Consider the following 8,196-nt stretch of genomic DNA (forward strand, 5'->3'; position numbering starts at 1 on the left):
GTTGTTTACTTAGTTTTATTGCAACTTACACTGTCACTGTGTCCCTGTTGTAATGAGGAAGTGTTTGTTAGCACCTCATCAACTTCTGATCATAAGACCATGTTCCATTAGAATATGAGTGTTTATATTACAAAATGTTTAAAAGGCAGTTCAATGTATGTTGCAAGTCTAAGGTGATTGGCAGGAGAATTCTTGCAATACAATGTCTAGCATTTTACATTAGAAATTGATTTGTTTAAAATACGATGACAGATTTTCCTGAAAATTATATTATATAATACTCATATTGTGCTGTTAACCAAATTGGTAACTGTGATGCACTAATACAATGTGGTATAATGGTCAACCAACATGAATATACTGCTGAGTTTTCCACTTATGCTTTAACCATATAGCTGTTGGAAGAACCATGTCTTCTCACAACCCAGATGGACCTGTGTCAGGTAACATAAGTGCACCACACCTGAATAAATGTCTTCTGACCTCTGACCCTGTGTAGTCCTGCCCTCTGGGGGTGAAAAGTGTGACACCCCCACCCCCTTATAAAATGCTGTACATACACATCACATCACTTTAATAGCTCTCACAGACACCAGGAGCAGTGTGCAGCCATACAACCTCAGCGACCAGGGGGCAGTTCTGGGGTTAAGTGCCTTGCCCAAGGTCACTTCATCTGTGAATGTTGAGGGAAAACACTGTTCACCCGCTCCCCCCATCCACATTTTTTCCCTGCCGGTCCCAGGGACCCACTTCTCTGACCATTAGGCCACGGCTGCCCCTAAAACTGACGTTGTCGGCAGGATTCGAACCTGCGCGGGGAGACCCCAATGGATTTCTAGTCCATCGCCTTAACCACTCGGCCACGACAACTCATAGACATGTATTTCTCTCCATTTTTAGGCGCTACTGTTCCCACTCCTCACATTAATGTCAGACAGAATCACTCTGCAGTAAATGGATCATCTGGTCCAAAGTGTTCAGTGGTGTGTTCAGTGGAGAATGGGAGAGATGTGACTCTTGGTACAAAGGGAAAGAGATACTGAACCAGACCAGCAGCCCTGATCTCAACAACAACCTCTCTCTCCCTCTGGAGACAGAAGATCAGGACAACAACATCTACAGCTGTGTAGCTGATAACCCAGTCAGTAACCAGACAACACAATGAGCTCTGCCCCCACTCTATAAGTAAGCCCAATACGGTTAATCTTGAGTAGAACATATTTTATGTTTTTGCAGTAAATATGGCTTCACTGTGCTTGTGGTCCGTTTGTTTTTTTCTGCCCTGGTGGGTGTGACCATGATTGTCCTGCTGGTTGAACATGAAGATGAAGAACTCTATGACATCATCATAGGTTCCAAGTGATGTCACACATCCACGCCTATTATACCTTTCGATACACTTATCAGCAGCTCTTCAGTGTAGAGTTTGAAGAGAAATTTAAACTGTTATGTTATTGAGATGAGATGTGTGTTCCCGTTGCTTTTCAACTTCAAACATCTTAACTGTCGCCGGAAAAAAAAGGTGACTGATAGAAATTAGCATGGTTAATATCATAAATGCATTCAGTATTGTTATCAATGTTTTTTAATATAAAGTATTGACAGACAGACCCCCATTCTGTAGTGGGGAGCTGGTTCTGACCATGATCTTTCTGAGAAATGATCTTGTAACCAGAGAGTTACAAGTTCAGATATTGATCTCAATGTCTGTCTGTGACTGCAGGTGCTTTTATGGGATATGTATGTTTCTCATTTGTCATTATAAAGATGTCTATGTTCGTCATTTTTTTGTATTTTGGGCTGTCAGACTTTGCACCACTAGAGGGCAGTGGTGCATAGGCAGATGAGTCAGATGATGTCAGGCCTTTTAAGGTCATAGGTGGTGAGCAGGGGTGGACAGTAACGAAGTACATTTACTTGAGTACTGTACTTAAGTACATTTTTCGAGTATCTGTACTTTACTTGAGTGTTATTTTTTTTTGGAAACTTATGACTTTTACCCCACTACATTTGAAATACAAATATTGTACTTTCCACTCCACTACATTTCTATGAAGGTTCTCGTTACTCGTTACTTTAACGCATAGCTTTGAAGTCAGTGGACGAATTTTCTTTTCGAAAATGCGATAGGCCATATTATGTTCATCACAGGGGAATCAAGCGGTGACGATGGTCATCCAGCTGTTTCACGTTTCAGACAATGCTACGTAGTAGAAGTAAAATTAACCTAGCCTACAACATTATGACATGTTTATCCTTTTAAGGCCAATCTGAGTTAACCTAGTGTCTGTTTAACCGAAGCTATACACTGTCTTTTATAGAGGAAGCATTTGGTTCAACTGTGTTTCTATAGGCTTTGTAGCATATTCCACAAGCTTTTTATTCTACAGGTTCTACAAGCAAGTCAGTGCATTCAGTAGGTTGTCATTAGACTCTGCAAATGCATTGTTGCAACAATACAACAATGCGATGACATTAAAAAGAAAATTTACTTTTGAATACTTAAGTATTTTTACTTCAACTCAAGTAAAAATTGAACTGAACAACTTTTACTTGTATTGGAGTGATATTTGACCAGGAGTAGCTATACTTTGACTCAGGTAATGGAGTTGTTTACTTTGTCCACCTCTGGTGGTGAGTAACTGTAATGCCTGGGAGCTGGTAACAAGCAGCTCACCTGCTCACCAGAGTTAAATTTCTAGTCTTTTCAGAACAGAATCACAAAATCTCTTTTTAGCCACAGTCAAGCCAATTGTAGGCCTATGTTTTGTATGCCCTGTTAGTAGAGGTCCACGTCACTATGTGACAGTATTACACAATGTTGCCATTAAAGCCTGAGTAAGGCCCAAAAAAAAGCCTGTGTAATGGACTAATACTTTTTGAGCCATCAATAAACAAAGCAATTAAAGAAATCAATCATTTTGTAAATCTCTGTGATTACACACACTGTGAACAGTGAGTTTGTCTCTGCATTTAACCCATCCAACACACCAGTAGTGAACACACACAACAGACGCAGGAGCAGTGGGCAGCATTCGGGTTAAGTACCTTGCTCAATGTTGGGCCTGGGAATTGAGCCGGCAAACCCTCCAGTCACAAGCCCGGTTCTCTAACCTTTAGGCCACGGCTGCCCAAAACTTTATCTGGCAGCGGTGGGATTCGAACCCACGCCCCCGAAGAGACTGGAGCCTTAATCCAGCGCCTTAGACTGCTCGGCCACGCTACCACATACTGCATACTGTAACTACAACCTGATTTGTTTCACTCATGCAAAGTCATTTGCTCTGTCATGTCAGTAATCCCAACAGCATAAAGTCAGCAAGCCACTGACATGAGCAAGTGTAGTGGATGTTCCGTTATACTCCTCACTGATATGTACACTGTTCCCATTCAGTGTTTCAAGACATGTGTGGAGCTGAGAGCTAATTAAGAAACAGATTACAGCTGGACAGACAGACTGGATCTCTCGCCATCAGGGACACTAGCATCACAGACTCTGTGTTTGTAAATTAACAATGATCAGAGGAGAGATTGCAGATGAGAGTTTCACTTACGCTGTCTTTGGTGAGATGGCTTGACAGTCAACACTATGACAAGGTATAAAGGTCGAATATCATAACATGGTACAAGTACTTACGCTTTAGCTCATGTTTTGGTTTTTGGCATCCCTACCTAGTCACTTACGAAATGGGCTGCATCTCACACATCCTTCTCCACAATGCTCAAACATTTTAGATCACTGAGCGCCAAACATGCTCCTGTACGGGTTATTTTTTTTTTTGTCCTCAAGGCCAGGCTATGGTTTAACCACACTTTAAGCCAAAGGGCAGCCGTGGTCTAAAGCCTAGAGAACTGGGTTCGATTCCCAGGCCCAACATCCACAGCTGCATGCCCTTGAGCAAGGTACCAATGCTCCCCGGGTGCAAGGAATGCTGCCCAACGCTCCTGTGTCTGGTGTGTGTGTGTTGGATGGGTTAAATGCAGAGGACAAATTCACTGTTCACAGTGTATGTGTGTAGTCACAGAAACTTGCTTGTACACAGGTCACTTATGAGCCTAGTTACCATGCTTCTCTAGTTGAAAGTGTGCTTTTTTGCGTTATACCCTTTGGTTTAGCACTTTCTCTCTCACTTTTTGCACTGTGATTACAAACACGAGTTTCTCTCTCTCTCAACCGGCATTTAAATGTTTATTCACAGTTGACTCAACGTCATGGATCAAGGCTGAATCACCACCGAATTGTGTTTTGATTTTGAAAATTGAATCAACATTGATATCACGATGTTGTTTCAATGTCTTATTTCTTAACGTGAGTGAAGGTGTTGCGTCAACATTGAATTAAGTAAGAACTGATCTTGAAAACAGAATCAGTGTTAATATAGCGAAGTTGTTCCAACATCTTTCTTTCGAGCACTGATTGAACTAAAGATGTAGTTTCTTTTTATTTTATGTTGTGAAATAAATGCACATTCAATCATAACACAGTGTGATGTTGCGTGATTACCCTCATATATACAGTAATGTTACACAATACAAAATACAATTGGTTTTAATCAATAATCATTTGTGACACTTATGAGATAAGACAATCATTCTGATACCTCTGGCTACACTTCACCGAAATGGTGACGTCCCAAATTACTATCTGTAACATAAAAACTTAAAACATAGAGACAGATATCCCAAACAACACCAGTAAACATCCCCCAACACACATCTACTTTAAGCACATTGTCTAACAACAACCAAACGGTGAAACTTGCCCAACAACGTGAAGAGGCGGGGCCAGCGACCACTCTCCGACAGTACAATATTATAACCTAGTTTGCAATTAGATCAACATGACAATACTGTCTGAATCAGGAATTTACTGTACATGTCCCATGTTTTCAATGCAATTGTTATATGTAATGCAACTTGCTGTGCATAACTTGCAATACTACAATCCCTATACTATAAACACAAAAATAAACAACTAAATAAGTCAGTAGTAAAGCTTGAATGTGATCAGATGAAACTCCCTGGAAAAAGATACTATGGCACTTTCCTAAATAAATATGAGGGAAAGCAGCTGTTACAATTTTCTTTTGCTTGTTGCTGGTGGCACGGTGGCGCAGTGCTGTTGCCTCACAGCAAGAAGGTCTCGGGTTCGATTCCCGGCCGGGCGGCCAAGGTCCTTTCTGTGTGGGGTTTGCATGTTCTCCCTGTATGGGTTTCCTCCCACAGTCCAAAAACATGCAGTTTAGGTGAATTGGAGACACTCAATTGCTCTTAGGTATGAATGTGTGTTTGTCTGTGTGTCTGGACTGCCAACCTGTCCAGGGTACCTTTTGCCCTATGAGCGCTGGGATAGGCTCTAGCACCCCCCCGCGACCCTAATCAGGATAAGCGGCTTAGTTAATGAGTGAGTGAGTGAGAGTGTTGTTGAAGACATTATGTCGATCTTTCTGACTTAAGTATTGTGTTAACATTTTTACAACCATTAGCATTAAACTGACATAATTGCAACAACATTTCAATGTTGAAGGTCAGTCACGTGCCAGCTGGGAAGTGTACCAAAAAAATTAAAAAAAAAAAAAATAGTCCACTAATTTGTACTAATAGGTACAAACTATGTTACCAGGGGACCAAAGACAAACTTCAAACAGGGCTCAGACAGGATACGAAAAAGGCATACAGACAGAACACAAGGTAACAACGGGCAGGATACCCATGGGAACAGGTAAACAGAATGCTCAATTCAGATTAGTAAGGCTCAGTAAACATATGGAGGTAACAGAGAGGTGTTTTAATAAAGAGGGATATCCGGGGAAACCAAAGTGAGCGCAGGTGTGAAGGGATGAGGGTGATCAGACCGGTGATTAGTAAACCGGTGACGCTGAGCACTTAATGACTGAAACCAGCGCGGGGGGGGGGGGGGGGGTGAGATTGTTACAGATGCTCTAGCTTGCTAGCTTGTGTGTTACAGGCTCAAACTGATATCGTAATGGATGTCTTTTGAGGGAGTGAGGTTCATCCACAGCACTGTCCTCAGCTGACTTATGTCTGCCAAACACATAACTGGATTAAAAAATAGCCCCCTAACTGTTTTGATAGTCATGTGGTTATGGAGTTAAAGGAGACATAGATTTTGTTTTATTTTGAAGGTGCTGAATTCATTAACAGTGACTGACAGAACTGCCAGAGCTGGTGTAGTCAAGAGAATTTAATCACATATTCCATGTAATTCTTTTCATCTTTAATATCTCTCCATTTCTACCAGCTCCTCACATTAGAGTCAGACAGAGTCATTCAGCAGTAAGTGGATCATCTGGTCCAAAGCGTTCACTGGTGTGTTCAGCAGAGAATGGGAGAGATGTGACTCTGTCCTGGTACAAAGGGAAAGCGATACTGAACCAGACCAGCAGCCCTGATCTCAACACCAACCTCTCTCTCCCTCTGTAGACAGAAGATCAGGACAACAACATCTACAGCTGTGTGGCTGATAACCCAGTCAGTCACCAGACAGCACAACTCAACATTACTGAACTCTGCCCTCACTCTGCAGGCAAGACTACTGCTGTTAATCTATGTTAACATCCACCAAATTTTGGTACAAATCAGCCTACTTAAAAATCAAATTGCCCAACTGCACATGTAGACAACTTTTGTTTTACAAGACACACACACACACACACACAACAATCAAATTGCCCAGTTGGGAAATATAAAGTCACAAGCAGCTACAACTTGTTTTACAGTAACAAAACATATGGCTGCCAATTACTGCATGTTTCATAAATAAATATAGTAATTTGTAATAAGTAATCGGACTGAATCCGCTAGGCAAGCGAAACTGACAATCCCCAGCTTTATGCAAATACAGAAAACATGCCAGAATCAGTTCAGCGTGTGATATGTTTGGTACGTGATGTTCTCTAGACAGGCGGGAGTAACAAAAAAAGTCTGACCAAGCTGGCAGAGGGTAAAGGCTACATGTAGCATGAAAACATATACAGTACATCATTAAAAGATGTATGAGCGACGACTTGTGTCGACATCAACACGGGTTGTTGTTTACATGTTACATGGGCCAGAGCGGTAGAAAAAAACTCTAACCGGCTCTGGTCACGGAAAATCGACTACTGTAGACCTTCATTTAAGCACTTGAACTTTTGAGCTAAGTGACTCGTTGACTGCTTTTGCGACCATGCTCCCAGAGTGAAAAGTGGAATTTGCAACTTAACACAGTCACAGCTTTTGTGATCATTGTTCTGTGTTCGATTGGTCTATGCCAATTTAAAAATGTAGTTAAATACATGGTTTCCGCTAGGATTTTTCCTGGCCAGTCCAGTGTCTCGAAAAAATGTAGTTTACTTGACAAATTTGAAACTCACCAGTCACGTTTCAAAAAGTCGGCATAAACGCAAATATAATGTACACCTAGGTTCATGAGGGAATGAAAACGACCTCAAATCAGTTTGATGATTTAATGAACAGTAACAATTAAGCAAAACCTCAACATTAGCCGCTAAAATGTAGGCTAAACCAAACATCTATAATCTGTAACATCTGTGTAAAAACATCAACAACAACAACAAACTTCTAGGCCTACATGGCATCAAATGTACCAGGTAATATTCTATTTTCTCCTTTTATTTCATTGTGGCAAAGTCCTCTACTGCCGACTTGACATCAAACGTGTCCAATGTGTCTTTGCAGCTTGCAATGTGCATAACTCTCTGCTCTTCCAGACGACTTAGGCCTGCGGTATAGCCACGTTTCGTATGAGCATCATTACCGTATTATTATTTACCAGGCAAAAAAACGCTAATTACAGTAACAGAAACCTTGGTTGGAAGCAATTCATAAGTTCTCATCCTTGCATTAGTATATAGAGCAGCTAACATTTTAATGGTATCTCAAGTGGTAATGCTCCACCACATGCTTTAAATCTCTTACACAGCGAATATTGAACTGAAGCTTGACTTTAAAAAATATAGCAAATCAAATCGCAATCACGATATCTGTCAGAAAAATCGAAATTAGATATTCTCCCCAAATCGTGCAGCCCTAGATGCAATAGGACCCAACTGTCATAGTATGTCTTGGTAGGTGGCTAGATATGTGTATATCTAACAGAGCTGAATGCTTGTGTGCTGTGAGCACACACTATTGGCTCCTCATGTTTGTGAGAAGGAAATAAATAATGAGAGA

At 41.1% G+C, this 8,196-nt stretch overlaps 2 non-coding genes across 2 annotated transcripts; both read right to left on the minus strand.

Moving 5' to 3' along the window:
- Nucleotides 1–788: 788 nt before the first annotated feature.
- Nucleotides 789–870, minus strand: trnas-aga (transfer RNA serine (anticodon AGA)). Its single transcript has one exon. It is a non-coding gene; the product is annotated as a tRNA-Ser (tRNA).
- Nucleotides 871–3,144: 2,274 nt separating this feature from the next.
- On the minus strand, nucleotides 3,145–3,226 carry trnal-aag (transfer RNA leucine (anticodon AAG)). Its single transcript has one exon. It is a non-coding gene; the product is annotated as a tRNA-Leu (tRNA).
- Between the last annotated feature and the right edge of the window lie 4,970 nt (nucleotides 3,227–8,196).

Source organism: Chanos chanos, chromosome 11 (assembly GCF_902362185.1).
Source record: "Chanos chanos chromosome 11, fChaCha1.1, whole genome shotgun sequence".
Lineage (NCBI taxonomy): Eukaryota > Metazoa > Chordata > Actinopteri > Gonorynchiformes > Chanidae > Chanos > Chanos chanos.